This window comes from Mus musculus, chromosome X (assembly GCF_000001635.26).
Source record: "Mus musculus strain C57BL/6J chromosome X, GRCm38.p6 C57BL/6J".
NCBI lineage: Eukaryota > Metazoa > Chordata > Mammalia > Rodentia > Muridae > Mus > Mus musculus.
In genome coordinates, this window is record NC_000086.7 from 94,455,008 (window position 1) to 94,473,175 (window position 18,168).

Here is an 18,168-nt window from a genome sequence, read left to right on the forward strand (position 1 = left end):
ATCTGTTTAGAATATTGGGTCAAAGCAAAACCAGAAATGTGCTCCAGATTTCTGTTGGACATGTTGTAAACAGAGAAGTTGATTTTTAATCCCTTTGCTCTGAGAACGCCCTGGTGCAAGTGTCCTGGCCAAGCCATACAGTCAATGAGAAGAGAAGAAGAAAGCAGCACTCTTAAATTCCTGGACTTCTGTTTGTGTGCACTAACACTGCCACTGTGTGCCTTTGCTCATGGAGGCATGTACACAGACGAGCTTGTGTCTGCACTTGCATATTCTCTAAGGACCAGAGAAAGGGTGTGCCCTGACTTTTTTCACTGTCAAATGTGCCTTCTGATCTCAGTGTCGAGGTCTCCTCAGATGTAAGATTGGGGAGTTTTGTGTGTGTCTTCAGGGAAAGTGCTCAGTGCCATCCTATCCCTGTATGGTGTTCTCTGCCTGTGCTCCCTTTCCCCCAAGACCTCCCCTGAATTTCCTCTTCCTACATGCCAGCTACATTAAAATGGCCCCCATAGGCTCATAGAGAGAGACACTATTAGGAGGTGTGGCTTTGTTGTAGTAGGTGTGACCTTGTTGGAGTAAGTGTGTCACTGGGGTGTGGGCTTTGAGGTCTCAGATGCTCAAGCCAGCCCTAGTGTCACTCTTCACACTTGTGGATCCAGATTTAGAATTCTCAGTTACTTCTCCAGTACCATGTCTGCCTGCATGCCACCAGGTTTCCTTCCATGATAATGGGCTAAACCTCTGAAAATGTAAGCCAGTCCCAATCAAATGTTTTTCTTCATAAGAGTCCCTGTGGTCATAGTGTCTCTTCACAGCAAACCCTAAGTAAAACACCAGAAAAAAAACCACCAAAAAACAAAACAAAAACAAAAACAAAAACAAAACAAAACAAAACAAAAAAACCCACCAGCGTATCTGACCACCAGGTATGTCCATATCAGAGACCAGAGTTCTATTTTGCACGTCAGCCTTCTGACTTCAAGTAACCCTTATGACTCATAAAGTCATCAGTGACCTTTTTTTTTTTTTTCGGATCACAAAGAAATGTGTGCTTCATTCTGAGGGCAAGCAAAGACTTCCATGAGTTGTGGTAGTGGTAGTGAAAGACATGTGCAAGAGCACTCTGGTATGAGATAGCTCAACAAGAGGGCACACCAGATGAGCACTAGCCCCAGACACCCGACAGACAGGACAGACACTGCCATCAATTCTCACTGTCTGAGATCTCAGCTGGAGACAGTGAGCTCTAAAGGGGCTGGGAGTTCCAAAAAGCTACCTAGCTGTGATGAAACCCATCTGCTGCCTTCCTAGCTCAGGGTACCACAGTCCCGTGTCAGGCTATTCCAATCCTGGAACTTCTTCTGCTGGAGGAGAGAACTGAAGCCTAGGAGCTAAGGAAGCAGTCATAACTGGGGCACTGCCCCATCTTGTGGACTACTTCCCTGAGGACAGCTGCAAAGCAAGTTGGGGCACAAGGGGTTGACACACATGGATGACAGCACACAATGAGCAAAACCCCATTGGCAGGATGAGGGCTCACCTTCACGACCTCAGCTGTCACTCAGGAAACGGATGCCCAAAGTCACCACGATGCAACTCAGCTGGGGAGTGTTCTTGGTCCTCACAAGGAGGAACAGTGGAGAAGTCCTCTTAACCTGTCCCAGAGAATTCATAGCCCCACAACCTGAGACTCAGTTGCCTCATCCCTAACATGGGGTACTGATCCTTTGCTGAGTTCTGCATAGTGTGAAGTAAGGCAGGGAACAGGGCTGGGAGAAGAAGCTTTGCAAGGGTGTACAAATACAGATGAGGAGTTTGCTGGTCCTGTCTGCCTCAAGATCTACATGCAAGAGCATCTCCTTGGAGAACCAGTCTGTCAATCCCAAACCAGGCAGGCAGCAGCAAGAGGCATACTGCTTTTCACCCAAGCTATGTGTATAAGTGTGCACTTGTGTGGGTTCATGAATGTAAAATCCCCAAAGCAGACAGGCCTGGGCCCAGCATGCTACCTTTTTACCTGAAGTTACTGTGTGCTGTTCCTTGAGAGTGAGAGTCTTACTGGGTCCCTTGAGTCCTGTACTCCCGTTTACCTGAGAGAATCCACAAAGGGACAAGGCTGCAGCATTCTGTTTCCACTTCTCACCCCAGAAGGCAGCAGAAGAATCCCTAGTGTACCCAAGAATGGATATTTTCCCTTATCTATTTCTGTCAGGTGGATTCCAAAGTTCTACCTACAGAGAAACCAGTGAATACACACCCTGATCTGAGTAGTAACGCACAGTCAAGCCCAGCTAAGGAGATGTCTTAGCTCTCAGACAGGAGTTCACACCCGTGTGAGACTGCAAGGGAAAATGGGACAAGCAGAGACAATGAGTAGCATCTATCATAGGAGACAGAGAAACCCTCAGAGAGCAGGACAGAGAGACAACAGGGAGGACACATGTGTCCCTCTCTACTACTAGTATAATAGATGCTCAAGCAGTGATGGGCTAGAGGCAGCCTCTAGAGCAATTAGAATGGAAAGTTGGACTTGGTGTCCCAGAGCCTGCCCAAGGGCTCCTATAGCTTGGAGTTTTTCCCATCCCTCTGCTCAACACCCCCTCCCTGCTTTTCTAGAGTGTAGGTAGGTCTTGCCCTAAGTAAATGTTCACTGTATTCTCTGATGATATCCTTCAACATGTCTGCGGGATGCAGGGGTGCTTGGCAAATGTACCTTATCTGAGTAGGGGCCTCAGAGACTCAGCCCTTTGGTCATTCCAACTGAAGGCAGTCATTCTGAATTCTGCTCAGAGACCAGATGACCTACCATAGCATAAACAGTAGGTACATAAGCAAAAGGGTGCTCACATAGGCACAGTCTGCCTGCCTGAACACTTGGTGGGTACCTTCTTGGAGTTCTTGATCATCAAGGATTTCACCAACTTACTTGCCTGGAGTAGGAAGAGGAACACCAGAGAAAATCAAGGCATGGGTAACCACAGAGTTAGAGCCCATGAGGGAGGAGAGAAAAGAAACAGGAGGGGGGGATTTTTTTACCCTCTTTTGCATTAGGGTCATATTGCCCAGGGATGGACGCAACACTTGCTTCCAGATATCTGGGACTCATGGGCACTGGGGGGCCTAGGAGTCTGAAGTGTCTGTCATTGGCGATTCCATCCAGGTGGAGGCGACCATAGCGGGATCTCTTTCCTCTTCACTGTTCTCATATCCTTCATCCAGGTGCTTGAACTACACCAGAAATGGCAGACACAGACAGGGCTTCCTGACACTCTCTATGCAAGAGTGCCTCATATACATCTTACCCATGTCGGCTCTTGGCAGCAAGAGAAGTACAAGAAGTGGCTGGTACATTCTTCAACCAGACCAGAGAATAGGAACTACGAGGAGTCACCAAAAGATGCTAAAGAATGTGTATGGTGGAAAAACATGGACATACAGGGAGGGGGTGGGGGAAGGGAGAGGGGAGAAGAGGGGAGAGGAGGGGAGGGGAATGGATAGGAAAGGAAGAAAGGAGAGAGAGGGGGGGAGAGAGAGGGAGGGAGAGAGAGGGAGAGGGAGAGGGAGGGAGAGGGAGAGGGAGAGGGAGAGGGAGAGGGAGAGGGAGAGGGAGAGGGAGAGGGAGAGGGAGAGGGAGAGGGAGAGGGAGAGGGAGAGGGAGAGAGAGAGAGAAAGGGTAGGAGTCAAGACACTGCAAATGACAGAGAGGTCTCAGCTCCTTGGTTCTCTTGCCTTTCATCCTGAGCCAGAGCTCAGCACTGTGTTGGGTAACAGTGGCTGCCTTCAGGCTCTAGGATGTTTGTGAGTACTCTGTCTTTGGCAGCAACTATGGCCACAACATTCTGGGGCTCTACCTGTCCTGTTTGAACCAGAGCCTCCCCAGTCTTGATGGTCTTGCCACTTCCCTGGCAGGGGATGTCTGGGACAGCGTAGAAACACCACTGAGGCTCTCTGGTGTGGCCTCTTGGGCCTTAGCATATCTCAGGGAGCACGAAAAGGCCATTCCACTGACACTTGGTGGCTTATGCCTTTAATCCCAGCACTCGGGAGGCAGAGGCAGGCGGATTTCTAAGTTCGAGGCCAGCCTGGTCTATACAGAGAAACCCTGTCTCAAAATAAAAAGAATATATATATATATATATATATATATATATATATATATATATATATATATATATATATATTCTGGTCCAGGAAGACTGTCTGAGGCTGGATAGCACCCACCTCTCTGGCTTCTGGAGCCTGAGAGAAATCATAGGCCCTACTTGGCCCCTTGATAGCAACCTCCTGGACTAGAGATGGTCTGGGATGATGAAGTTGTTCCTGGAATTCTAGGAGCAGCCATATTACTGTCCACTAACCCCTGGGAGATCTATGAAAAGACAAATGTTATCTTAGGGGTATCCCCACCCCGAGGAGGGGTGTGTGTCATAGGCTGATGACTCCTGGGGCCTACTGTGGAGTCATCAGATGGTTGGTAACCATCCAACTGAAGGACATAAAAGCAGCAGCTGCAGCAGCTCGTGCAGCTGGGCTAGAGGCAGAGGCTATATTGGCAGCATAGGCTTGGGTCTCCCCATCACAGGCCAGGGTTTCAGGATCCAGCTGGAGTGCCTCCATCAGTGTCTGGGCCAGCACAGGGTTTTCCTGTTCTCGGGGCTCATTCTGCAAGGCCAGAAGCCAGGAAAAGGGGAGGGGGGAGGGCCGGGCATCATGCTCTCTGGGAAACACAGTCTTTTTTTCCAGAAGCTAGTCTTGGACTCTAGGATGCTTGTGGCTTGTGCTAAGACAGCATCCTAGACCTTTCCCAGTAGGACCGGAAAACTTTGGGAAACCTATGCAAGCCTGTACCAATCTTGCCTTTCTTTCATCTGTGCCCCTCTAACATGGAAAAGGACCAGAATGATCAGGTGGGCAAGGATTGGGGCTCACTGAAAACATGTGAAGGCCTTTACCCAAGCTAACAAGGCTCTGAGAAGTTGGATGTCAAAGCTGTTAAAGGTGCCAAAGCCACCAAGAACACCAAATCCTTCATAGCTGTTGCTGCCTTCACTTTCTCCCTGACTTGGTCCCGAACTTCATCCTTGTCATCGGCATTGGAGTATTCTGGGTACACACTGGGGCTTGTCCTAGCCATACTGAGGGTTAGCCTAAAGATGAGAGGAGGAGGAAGGATGGGGTAAAAGCAGGATCTCTGCTGAGGTGAGGGAGGGTATAGGCGGGACAGGAGAGGTGGCTGTGTGTGAGGGGCTAGGCTGTCAGTGACAGAGACACGAAAGCAATCAGAGAAGACACATGATGAAAAGGAACTCTAGAGGGGCATTCTAGATGTCTAGACTTGATTAGTACTTGAGTTGGAGGAACCAGTCACAAGAGTCCCACATGGAATGCACCGAGAGAGGGCTGAGTTGAAGCTTGAATTTGAGAGACATGCTGGAAGACAACACAGAGATAGGGATACGATACAAAGACACACACAGAGGCACGTGCACACACAGTGGCTTAGTGTTCAGACAACGGGGGCAAAGGACAGCTTTGAAAAACACTGTCTCAAGGAGTCATTGCGGACAAAGCCAGGAGAGATGTGTGGAGCTGACAGAGGGGAGGGGTGGGAGGGAGGACTCAGCTGACTCCAGTCTTAACCAAGGTGGGACAGAAACACTAATCGGGTTTTGGACTGAGGATCCCTTAAAGGGAGCTTGTGTCCGAGATCTGGGACTTCAGGAAAGGGGCAAGCAGTCAGTTTCCCTGGAGTAATCGAAAAGAGATCGGGGCTACAGGTTGGCTACAGGGTTGGAAATGTGGACTCTGGTAGCAAAGGGCTTAGACATTATGCATGGATTTGATGCTCAGGTGGGAGAGCAGGCAGGAGATCCCATTTAGACTTATGTCTAATAGGGCTCTGCTTCAGAGTGATCTGACATTTTTTTTCTAATCCAGAGGATTTTGAGAGAGCACAGTGTGTCTGGACGTTCCCTTTCCTCTTCCCATGGAATGACAGACCGCCCACATCACAATATCTGTTCCAAAGGAGCAAGATTCATATTCCAGGAGACATAAGCTGAGGTTTTGCATCAAGGACTCAGACAAAGACCATCAGTCTCACCCCTGGCTAGTCCATGAGGTTCTATTCAGTGTGACACCGATACCTTCAGGGTCCAACTTGTGCTATCATTGGCAGGCCCTTCCCTATGGCTGACACCATTGGGATGTCCCCCATGAATTCCAAGCCCCTGCTGGACATGTCAAATGCAACCATGTGCTTGAGTATCTGCTATGGTAACCCACTGTAAAGAGGATATTATTGCCCTGTGCCCTGTTTTCCAAAACAGCAGGAGATTGAGGCAGCCATGACTGTGCAGGACCCTTCCAGGGCTCTGGCTCCTCCTCTTTTCCCTGATTTCCTTGGGAAAAGGACTAGAAACTAAGATGAAGTAAGCCCTTCCCTCCTCAGGTTGTTTATGTTCACAGTGTTTCTCACAGCAATAGAAAGAAGCCCTGACTAAGACCACTGACCCCCCAGAGGCCTCAATTCTTCACTCTGATCAACAGGAGACAAAGGGCTTCCACACAACTGCAGCTCTTAACACTCACTCATGCGCAAACACACACACACACACACACACACACACACACACACACACACACTCCAACACTCCATCCTGACCCAACAGTCCAAGATTCTGATTGGCCAGTGTTTCCTCAGCCCTCTGGATGGGCCAGGTCTGAGGCAGCAGTAGCTATGATGGCTGACTGCTCCTACACAGCTTCTTCCTCCAGCCTGGCCTGCTCCCTCTGACCCCTCCTCCATTGTAAATAGTAAAAACATTGTGGGATTCGAGGGGTTCTAGTGCTTGCTGAGTATGGAGCGCTGGTATTTGACCATACATACACAATTTATTGTCTGCCACATGCTTCCTTTATCTGCACGGCAGAGAGGGGCATAGTGATCTGTCTTCCCCATTCCATAGATGAGGAACCCGAGGCCCCAGGAGGGAAGCCACTTGGTCTGATGGCCCCCAGCCAGGAGGCAGCAGTATAAGGACTCAAACCTTGAGCCCTCTGAGGCCAGGATCCCTGCTCTGGACCTTACATCAGGATGCTGCTATGGCCATGGAGGGAGCCATAGAGCCCAGCAGGCAAAACCTCCCAGCCATCTCCATGTGCTGTCCTCACTCCTGTCGCCCTGTCTACCTAAGCACACATGCCTACTTCCTTTCATCCCACTGATGCTCTGTTCCTGTGTGCCTTTGAGACCCAAAGGAGGAAACCAAAGCAGAGGAGAGCATGACCTGCCAGAGATCACTGAGGCAGCTCTGCCAATGCCTTAGTGAGCAGGAGCACAGCCTCTTCTCCAGACAGAATGGATATCTTGCCTCAGGTTGCCATGGAGGCAGGGAGCCATTTACTGTTAGATTGTCAGTGTCTGTACTGCAGAGGTTTTTCCATAGACTATGGGTTGAATTTTCATTTAGGTAATGACAGAGAACATGTGAGACTTTCCATCTCAGGTCCAGCCTGGGTCCCTTGGTGAAGACCCTCTCTGAGGGGAGATGGGGAAGGCAAGGGGAAGGAGCACAAGATGCCTGGGTCCCTGCTGTGTGTGTCACATTACAGCTTTCCATGACAACAGGGCACTTTACCCATGTCTTGATTAAAGCTACTCCTGGTTCCTCCACCAATAAGGTTCAAAACAGCAAAAAGCAGCAATTTTCAGGGGACCCCTAACAGCATTGATTCTCATTAAATTCCCCAGTACTTTTCATGGTAGCTTCACCCACAGGAATCATGTGGTCCAGGCCATGTCTCAGTGTGATACACTGCAGATACTCTCTCTCTCTCCATCTCTCTCTCTCTCTCTCTCTCTCTCTCTCTCTCTCTCTCCCTCCCTGCTCTCCCCCCTCCCGATGTGTCCCCCTCCCTCCCTGCCTTTCCACTCTCCCTCTTCCTGTCTTTCCCATTCCATCTCCTCTACTCCCCCCCCTCCCTCCCTCCCTCCCTCCATCTATCCCTTTCTGCTCCCCTCCACTCCTCCTATCTGTTAGGCGCAGGGATCGATATATTTCTAGAAATTACTAATTCTTTTAACGGGAACACTTTGCTAAAATCTCTATTCCCAGAGGGCTTTATTTCAAGGACCAGCTCTGCTTTTCTCCCACAGCCCAGTGAATGCATCACACACTCAGCTTCAGTTCCCATGGCAACTGAGGCTCATGATCTAGGGACTAAATATGAGACAAAAGGAAGCAGAGAAGTGCTTGTGTTCTCTGCTCCTCTGCAGTACACAAGCCTCTATTACAGGGAGGAAATGGGACCTTGCCCAGTTCCACCTGCCCTCCCCTCGCTGCTTGGTGAGGCAGATGAGAAGGTACAGAGACCTGAGGTGAATGTCTACATCCGCATACTGCGTCAGGGTGGCTTGCAAACCTCACCCCTGCCTCCCCCTCAGCAACACCGGTTTATACCCCAAACTGTGACAGTCACATCTAGCCCTCTTGATGCTCTCAAATTGCTCCCCCATCTCCACACCCTCCAGCCTGTCATATTGTTGGCGTTTCCGGTCATTTTCATGACAAAAACCTGTATGACAGCCTAGTTTCATCATTTTGCCCTGGGAGTCACGCTGCAATCCTCACCAGCAGAGAGTCATGAGGGACATGTGAGGTGTCTCTCCTCTCCTCTGTGACCTGGTCTCGAGACCCTATGCCCAAGCAAGGAGATAATCCTGTAAGGCTTTCACTTCCTGCCAACTCTTATCCTGTTGGGCTTTAAAGAAATGGACCCAGGGTAGGTTACTGCTAGATTTCCCCCTGTAGAAAGCACCACATTGGATTCAGTGTCCTCAGTCCTTATCGTCCTCACCTCAGGAAACAACTTTGACCTTTCTCTTCATGCTCCCTTTCAGAGACTGGTCAACATATGCGATGCTTGACAGCATGGTTTTGTCACAGGGCATAGCACAGAGAAGCTGGGCCAGGTCCCTGGTTTCTCTTCCCTTCCCTCCCATCACTCCCAGTGTGACTGGACATCCATTTATGCAGTTACATTGTCTTTCCCTGGTAGGCAACTGCTGACCACTTTGTTCTCCTGGCCTGGACAATCTTGCCTCCCAAAGCCCAAGAGACTCATCTTCATCCTAGTTGAGCCAGCTACATTCAAGGCTATGCCCTTCATGCAAGGGAACCAACCACACAAGGGTATGCCACCTTGCCGACCTCCGGGATCTCTGTGAGGCAACCCCATTCTGTATGTATAATGGATGTGTGTGTGTGTGTGTGTGTGTGTCCTTCATAGGCACTCCTGAGATTCCATGGGCCAGTGACTCTTTCATGTCTCATACCTACTGAGAGATTCCAGATCCAGGTTTCCTTGAGAGAAGATCCCATGGAGGCATGGCAGTTCAGGAGGGCAAAGCTTCCCTTGTCTGTGCTGCTCCTTAACCTCATGCCCTGACCCCAAACCTGTCTTAACACCGCCATACCCCCCCCCCCAAGAGTTCAAGCTACCTGTGTAACAGACCTCAGCAAAGAGTGGGAAGGGACCAGAGTGTTTCAAGTGTGCAACAGAAGCAGGAGGAAGCCATTGCTAAGGATTTATGTTCCCAGAGGCCAGGAACAAGCAGCAGTCCTCTGCTCACTGCAGGGAGTTTGGGCCTCTGGAGAGATTCCATTTTAAGTCATCCCAGGACCACAGCTTTCCTGCTGCTCCTTGAGAATTTCCATTTGCTCCCTCTGCTGAGGGGAAAAACGCCTCCAACATTTGACTCTATAGAAGAGGCCTCCTTTTTGTCTCTCTCAACAGGCCACCTACCCTCATCTTTGGCTAGCTCTGGGAAGGTGGACAGAGACAGAAACAGTGTGCATCCGGGACCAACATTATCCTCCAGTGAATAATGTCCTAATCTCAGTCGGCCAGTCTATGCCACCCTGATTAACCATTCTAGATCTCCTAGATTCAGACCTCGGTCCCTGCTGTCCATGCATCTCTGTCCTGGCTGAACTTTCATTGTAATGTGTCCTCACCCAGAAATGGGGCCTTTCAGCCTTTCTTTTCACGGCTGGATTTAAGGCACCAGCACACTTAGTTTCTCCACTCTCTTGACTCTAAAATTGTGATGTTTTCAAGCAAGCTGCTAACCTCGCTCCTTTAAATTCTCCTTCATGAGTGGCCCCTCCCATCAGTATGCAACTCTGCTTCACACCTTGTTTTAGGGAAGTCGCCCCTCTGCTGTCTGGTGTGTCTTAAATGTGCTGCCCTGTGTTACCAAGCTTCTCTGGTATGCTGAGCAGTTGTCACCGCTTCCTCCCCAGCACCGTTCACAGGTGTTGTCTTGCATCCCCTTCTGTGTTCCAAGCATCCTTCCCTTTATGGTCGAGAGGGCTTCCTTAAGTAGTACACCAAAACCCATCCTATGTCCTCTCATTAGCATCGAGCACACCAACCCCAGTGCTCTCGGGTCCCCCGAGTGCATCTTCTTCTGCTCTTGTTCCTCTGTGCTTCACAGGCACACACATCTAAGAAGTGGCTTTGTATTGTATTCTCACCTCCCCCTTTCTCACATTGTTCCTCTAGGAAATTTCTTTTCCCACCATGAATGTAAACAACCAGTACATCTACCACTGCCTGCATCAACTGGTCTGTTTAGTTACAAACCACTCAAGGGCAAGGGATTGTTCAGTTCCAACACCATCCTGTGCCAGGGAATATGTACTATTCAATTATTTTAGAAAACCAGTTGGGTATTACTGTTAAATGACGGACTCAGTTTTATTTTTGTGTGTATAACTCTTTGCCTGCCTGCCTGCATGCATGCATGTGCATTTCAAGAGTGCCTGTGGCATTGGCGGCCCGAAGAGGAAGTCAGATCCTTTGGAACTGGAGTTATAGATGGTTGTGAGCTGTGCTCACGTGGTCCTGGGATCAGAACCTGGTCCAATGTCATAGAAGAGAGTGCTCTTAACCTCTGAGCCATGTCTCCAGCCCGATGCACCCACTTGTAAGCAGTCCACACAGGGTGCTAACGTCAGTGGGTCTGATGCACTTCACTTTCAAATACAAAGCAGACCTTACCCATTTTCAGGCCTCATGTACTCCCTTTGCCTCTCACACAAATTCTCTCCCCCCCCCCCTACCTATTCCACCTCATCAGTCTCCCTTCTGTTTATGTGCACTCCATATCTTATGCCCCAGGAGAAATGTGTTTTGTTTACTCACGTCTGAGTTGTTTGGTTCTACTGTACTTGTCTGAATTATCTATATATTTCATTAAGTTTCTGTATGATGACTTGTGTAACAAGGTTTTTTGTTCACCCCTTTTGGATTTTGTCTCTTCACTCTGCCAATTTATTCCTGTTTATGGTGAAGGAAGTTGGTAATTCATGAGGACCCCACCTGACAAGTACGGAGACCATTTCCGGAGTTGTTGAACCTTTGAAGTGAAGGAAAATGAGATTTTGTAACGTGTGATTCATGTTAAAGAGTTGTCTATGAGCCCACGGCCTGGGGCGGAGAACAAAGCAGAACAGACAGGGCTGTTGTTAAGACGTTCCTAAGAACAGCTTGACTGTAAAAATGAAAAAATACAAGGACAAGCAGGGCTATCTTGTCTGGGTCAACCCCACCTGGCCGGAACCTCCCCTCTGTCTACTGCCCCTTGATGCCGGGTAAAGTCATACATCAACTGGTTGCTATGTGAACAAGATAAACCCCCAGCCCACAGGAACAAAGTCCCGATGCCCTTTTGCCGACATGTAATCTTTCTGTTAATGTTTGAATAAGCCAATAGTGTGTCTAGTGTGTTGCTATGCTGAATTCCACACCCCTAAGCTCCTCACCCCATAAAAACCCCTAGCTTTCAAGCCTTGTGATGGACATCCGTTATCTCCTGTGTGAGATGCATGTCGGTCCGGAGCTCAGTCTTTAAACTGCCTCATGTGATTATGGCAATGGATTCTCGTGTTTCTTTGGGTGCTCTCTCACTCCCGAGACTAGAGTGGGGGTCCCCGAAAGGGGGTCTTACAGAAGAAAACAAGAATCTTGTCTATCTGCTTCTCTTGAGAAATGATCCCTGCATTTTCCTGAGACCCTCAGCATTTCAGGTCTTACCTCCTTTTAGAACCAATTTTCTTCAGTCTAAAGTTAGGGGTCTGGTTTTAGCCTTCTGCATGTGTATATCCAGTTCTCCCCAGTTCTATTTGTCAATGAGGATGGCTGCTCCTCTCCTATGTTCCTTTTTCACATCTTGGTCAAACAGCCACAGAAGCCACCTATGTGCTCTCACATGTGGGCACCAGCTGCATAGTTCTACCTTTCTATGTTTGAATAGGAGTCAGTGTCTGTAGAAATCATGGAGGGAGAAAGGAGCCTCCAGAGGAGGTCCAGAGGTGGGGGACCATAAGACACATGAGATGTGAACATGGACTTTCTAGGATACCGGGCATAGAAAGCCTTACAGAGGGATGGTGCTCAGGGTGATGGGGTTGTGGAAAAGGGTCAACCAAAACTCAGGACATAGCCAACAGCCATACAGAATCTTACTAAACTCAGAGGGCAACTAAAAGATTTCTTTTCTTTTTTGTGATTATTACTACATCTGTTATCTAGTTCCTCTTCTACCCCAAAGACTCACATATACCCTTCCTTGCTCTCTTTCAAATAACCCCGTTCTTCATCAATTGTTATTTCCTCTACCAATGTATTCATGTACATGCATATAGATTTCTACATATAATCAGCTCAAGCTTCATGGTGTGACCTGGATGCGTGTTTCCAGGACTAGCCTCTGGTAGGAGATAAACAACTGTTGTGCTCCTTCCTGGGGAAGCCTATCTCTCTAGCTCTCAGCCCTCCTTAGTTTGCCCTTGTTCTTTGGAGATAAGGTTGAGGCCCTATGGGCTTTCCCTCTGCCCATATCTGGCATGTCTACTCTTCCTTGTCCAGCTCATGTTTGGGCAGTCGTGTTGCTGAGACTTTGCAGGTTGCTTCTGGCAGTCTTAGGAGACACAGCATTGCATCTCATTCCTTGATCCTCTAGTTCTTAGACTGCTTCTGACCCCTCTTCCAAAATATTCCCTGAGCCTTAGATGCAGCTGTGTTGGAGATCTCCATTGTGCCTAGGCTCGGCAACTCTGCAGTTCGATGGCTTGTTGTTTTCTGGAATGATCTCTGTCTGTTGCCAAGAGAAAGAAAATCGATGAGGCAAGAGGATTACACTTATCTGTGGGCATAAGGACAGATATTTAGAGCATAGTTAGGTTACTGTGATGGTATAGTAAACTGGTCGTTGTACACTCTCCTCCAAGATTTATGACCTCACTAGTCCTGGGCAGTCTGCTAGGGTTTCAGTACTACCCAGGATTTCTCTCCTGTTGAGCAGGTCTCAAGTCCAATTTGACAACAAAAAATTTGGATGGAGGCACGCTAAAGGAATGGATAATGCTGCCCCCTAAAGCCACAAGTTTTGAACCAAAAATCTCAGCACCAGTGGTAGGCCATCTCCTCTTGTGTTATTGGTTGGAGGCTCAGCAGAGAAAGGATGATATTGCCACTGGCCTAGGGCACTCATTAGAACTAGATAGTAAGATGCTGTTACTGAAGAAGGCACAGACTTGGGATTAGGCAAATAGATAAAGAAGATAGAAGTAAGCTGGGACCTTCCACTCTGCTGGCTGGTGCTCACATTGCTGGAAGGTGGCATGCAGTTATAGCATAACAAAAACACAAAGTAAAACTAAAACTTAACCTAAAGTAAAAACAATTCACCGCTGACCTTACCCATTTCATTTTCCTATGCTTATACCCTCCTAAGCAGTAGAGATACAATTGCCTCTGAATTAACCAAGCATTTTGTGATTTGGTTTGAGCCTTTTCTAGGTACCACAATACACCAAGGGCTAAAGTTCCTTGAGGAAGAAATTGCTCATCTTCAGCTTGTAGTCTATCTTCCAGGGAAATTGGTGTTAAAAACTGAAATTGAGGCTATGGTGGAATGCTGCTGTCTTAGTTAGGGTTTTACTGCTGTGAACAGACATCATGGCCAAGGCTACTCTTATAAGGGACAACATTTAATTTGGGCTGGCTTACAGGTTCAGAGGTTCAGTCCCTTTTCATCAAGGTGGGAGCATGGCAGCATTTAAGCAGGCATGGTGCAGGCAGAATTAAGAGTTCTACATCTCCATCTGAAGGCTGGTAGTGGAAGACTGACTTCCAGGCAGCTAGGATGAGGGTCTTAAAGCCCATGTTCATAGTGACACACCTACTCCAACAGGGCCACACCTTCTAATAGTGCCACTTCCTGGACCAAGCATATACAAACCATCACAGCTGCTTACTTCCTTGCTTCTCATGGCTTGCTTAGTCTGATTTCTTCTCTCACCAACACTTCCTGCCCAGGGACAATACAATCCACAATGGGCTGTGCCTTCCTTTACCAGTCATTGACTAAGATAATATCCCAGACACCTACTGTCAGGCTTATCTTATGATCACTTTTTCTCAATTAAAATTGCCTCTTCTCCCAGAGGTCCAGGTTAGTTAACCTTGTTGATCCTCCTGTAGGGTTCCCATCTCCTTCATGGCCTTCAATCCTCCCCCAACTCTTCCACAAGAGTCCCAAACCTCTATCCAATGCTTAGTTGTGGGTGTCTGCATCTGTTTAGGTCAGCTGCTGGGTAGAGCCTCTCAGAGGACAGTTATGCTAGGTTTCTGCCTGCAAGCATAACAGAGTATCATTAATAGTGCCAGAGATTGGTGTTTGCTCATGGGATGGGTCTCAAGTTGGGCTGGTTATTGCTTGGTCATTCCTTCAGTCTCTGCTCCATTTTTGTCCCTGTATTTGTTTTAGACAGAACAAATTTTGGGTTGAAAGTTTTGTGAGCTGGTTGGTGTCCACTGAGGGTTGTGATCTGGAAGCTCTCAGAGACTAAGCCACCAACCAAAGAACACACACTGGCTTGAGCAAGGCCCCTGGCACATAGGTAGCCGACATGGAGTTCAGTCTCCACGTTGGTCTCTCAACAACTGGAGCAGAAGCTCTCAGTAAAGCTGTAGTTGGAGTGTGGCATCCATTCCCCAACTGGGCTGTCTTGTTTGGCCTCAGTGAGAGAGGATGTGCCTCCCTGGCAGAGACTTAATGTGGTAGGGTGGGAGGATACCCAGTGGACCCCACCCTCTCAGAGAAGAAGGTGCAAGTTCTCTCTTGGGAGCCTGGCAGGGCTGTCAGCATTTGATGTAAATAAATAAGTTAATTAAAAATCCCTCTTCTCAATATGTTTAGCTTCATGTCAGGTAGACAAAGGACAATTTACCCCCCTTCTGTGTGTGTGTGTGTCTGTCTGTCTCTGTCTCTCTCTCTGTCTCTCTGTCTCTCTCTCTCTGTCTCTCTGTCTCTCTCTCTCTCTCTCTCTCTCTCTCTCTCTCTCTCTCTCTCACACACACACACACACACTTGATCAAAATATATTGTAAGAAAAATAAAAAGAAACAATAAAAAGCGAACAAAAACCTCATTGGAAAGTTTCACTAATAGAATAAAGGGGCAGCAAAGCCAAGTGGTGGTGGCGCACACCTTTAATCCCAGCACTCCAGAGGCAGAGGCAGGCGGGCATATGCAACAATTATATGTAGCAATATCAATGAAAGAAGAAAGAGGCCATAAATTTGAGAGGGAGCAATGCACAGGGTTGGAGGGCTTGGTAGGATCAGAAAAGATAATTATCTAAGCCATAATTAAGCCATAATCTTTCCTTTTTTGTTCATACACAATTTCACATTAACATCAATATCACAATATGAAACTTTTAAACTTTAAAAAATTTCCACAGTCATTAAAAATTTCAACCTTTAAAAGTTCAAAGTCTTTTTAAAATATTCAAAATCATTAAAAATACTAAGTTTAATGATGTAAAGTGAGATGCTCAGTGTATGGAAACAACTCACGATCCTCTTGGTCCCAAAGGGCCTTGGCGACCACAGCTCCCCAGCGTTACCCTCCACAGCACACACAGCATGTCTCTTAGGCTCAACTCCCTGGTTGTTGCTGACCTTCGGTTTTTTATTTTTATTTGTTTGAGATAGGGTTTCTCTGTATAGCTCTGGCTGTCCTGGAACTTACTATGTAGACCATGCTGGCCTCAAACTCACAGAGATCCACCTGCCTCTGCCACCAGAGTGCTGGGATTAAAAGGTGTGTGCTGTTATGCTAGGTGAGTTTTGTTTTGTTTTTAAAATTTTGCTTATTGGGCTACTCTTTTTTAAAATCTCAATTTAATTTTCCGCTATTTTTATGTCTTTATTGAATTTCTCTTTCATATCATGTATTGAATTCTTGATTCCATCCAATGGTTTATTTGTATTGTCTGAGTTAATTTTGAAGGTTTTGCTTTTTTTGGTGGGGGGCTCCTCTGATTTTGTTGATCATTGCCTTAGTCATCATTTCAGATTCATTCTCTGGGATTTCATTTTGGAAGGAACCATGGTGCCTGGATGTTTTTCTTGTGTTTATGTGATGAGACTTAGTTGGTTTTAGATTTTTTTTTAAATTACTCATTTTCTTTAAAACGAGGCTAATTTTATTGTAGTAGACATGAGGTTTTTGCCCCAGTAGACTTGAGGTGAGGCTCATTAGCTAAAGCTTTAGCCTGCGTACTCAGAGTCAAACATGATCTAAAACTCTATACTAGAAGAATGCTACATGCAGAGATGACCAAAACTGATGGATAAACTAGCTGTGAAAATACAATAACTCCAATAACCTTTGTGGAATGTAGGACCTGAGAATGTCCTAAGATATTAGTTATGAAAGTTTAAGTATAAAGAAAACTAGGTGAATAATAGTGATGTCTATTAAAACAATAGAGAAATGTGGGAGAATAAAAAGGAAATAGAAACAGGAAACAATATAAAAGAAGAGAATAAATAAGTTAAAGTTAGACTCAAATAAAAATGGTAGAGAAGCCCAATTACAGAAGTAATCAGCCACAGTACTTGGGAGCATAAGGCAAACCCGAGCTTCCAAGCCAGGCTATCCTGTGCTATTTTAAAAGGTTATATTTTTTAAAAAGAAAGAAAATGAAAGGAAATAAGCAAAAAATAGAAGAATATAGGACAAAGCTCTCCACATAATTAAATCTAGATGTGCTATAATGTCTCTCTCTATTCAGTGACTCTTGTGCCTCTGTGCCGACTTCTTGAGCGCAGGTACAAGACAGTCTCTGTTTTTAGGTGCTCATTTGCATGAGCTCAGGTGTATCTGTGGTCACATACCTGATCAATATGTGAAAATTGTCTCACACTCATACGTGACCAAGTACAGACTCTATGTGCTCATTTACCTGAGCACAGTTGTAGATGTCTATGTAGTTGATAGCCTGAAATGAGGGGTAGTGTAGCCGCCGAGGCCACATGAACCGGGTTCCTGAGTGGGAAGCCGGAGCTGTAAGGGAGGGAACAGCGAGGGAAGGAACGAGACTAAGACAGATTCTGATTAAGTCCCAATGTTTACTAAGAGTCTGTGCTTATAAAGGGGGGAGGCCCATCCCCTGCCAGGCCAGGCTTTGTTGCCAAGTTCTTAGCACTAGTCTGCCAGAGCTGTTAGCCTTAGGTTGCCAATTCCACAGGTTGTCAGCTATCTCAGGAATATCTCAGGAGGACAGATTCAGTCTCTCAGCAGGTATCAGTGTCTTGGAGAAGAGCAGCGCAGGTGACAGAGCGATAGAACCATCTAGGTCAGAAGGCTCCACCCCAGGTGGTCTCATTCACAGTGGCAGCATAGGTCTGAATCAGCCTGCTCAAGGCTGGGGGAGGCTACAGGGTAGACCCTGCTTCTTCACCATCTTGCTTATCTTTATCTGGCAAAGCACAAAGCTTTGTGCACTCGTCATTCCTATGCCCATCTTTATGCTCCTTGCCATGCAACTAGAAAGTATGGTTCATGGGCCATGCAGAGAATATTATAACTAAGGATGTTGTTTCACTTGACACAATATAGAAATCACCTGGTAAGGGAATCTCAATGACAAATTGTCCAGATTAGGTTGGCCTATAGACATTTTTTAAAAAGATTTATTTATTTATTTTATGTATATGAGTACACTGTAGCTGTGCATATGGTTGTGAGCCTTCATGTGGTTGTTGGAAACTGAAATTTTTTAGGATCTCTGCTCACTCCGGTCG

At 47.0% G+C, this 18,168-nt stretch overlaps 1 non-coding gene across 1 annotated transcript; it reads right to left on the bottom strand.

The window, feature by feature from the left end:
- Positions 1–112, bottom strand: Gm24595. Its single transcript, XR_003953223.1, has one exon. It is a non-coding gene; the product is annotated as a small nucleolar RNA SNORA11 (small nuclear RNA).
- Positions 113–18,168: the final 18,056 nt, after the last annotated feature.